Consider the following 231-nt stretch of genomic DNA (forward strand, 5'->3'; position numbering starts at 1 on the left):
CAGTTCTTGCTTCATGATGTGTTTCTCATTATATAGCGTCACGTACAAGAGAACCAGCCTGAGCGCTGCTGCCTTCTGCCTATGATGTAAAAGCCCACACCACCTGCTGTTATGCAATCTCTGTCTGTTGAAAAGACTTGCATGAGAGTCCTGGGGTTTTTTTCCTCTTTTCTTTCAAGTACAGGCCCAGTCTTCCTAGCCACAGTTAGGTGAATATGAAAGCAGCATAGC

The sequence above is a fragment of the Heteronotia binoei genome, chromosome 19, assembly GCF_032191835.1.
Source record: "Heteronotia binoei isolate CCM8104 ecotype False Entrance Well chromosome 19, APGP_CSIRO_Hbin_v1, whole genome shotgun sequence".
NCBI lineage: Eukaryota > Metazoa > Chordata > Lepidosauria > Squamata > Gekkonidae > Heteronotia > Heteronotia binoei.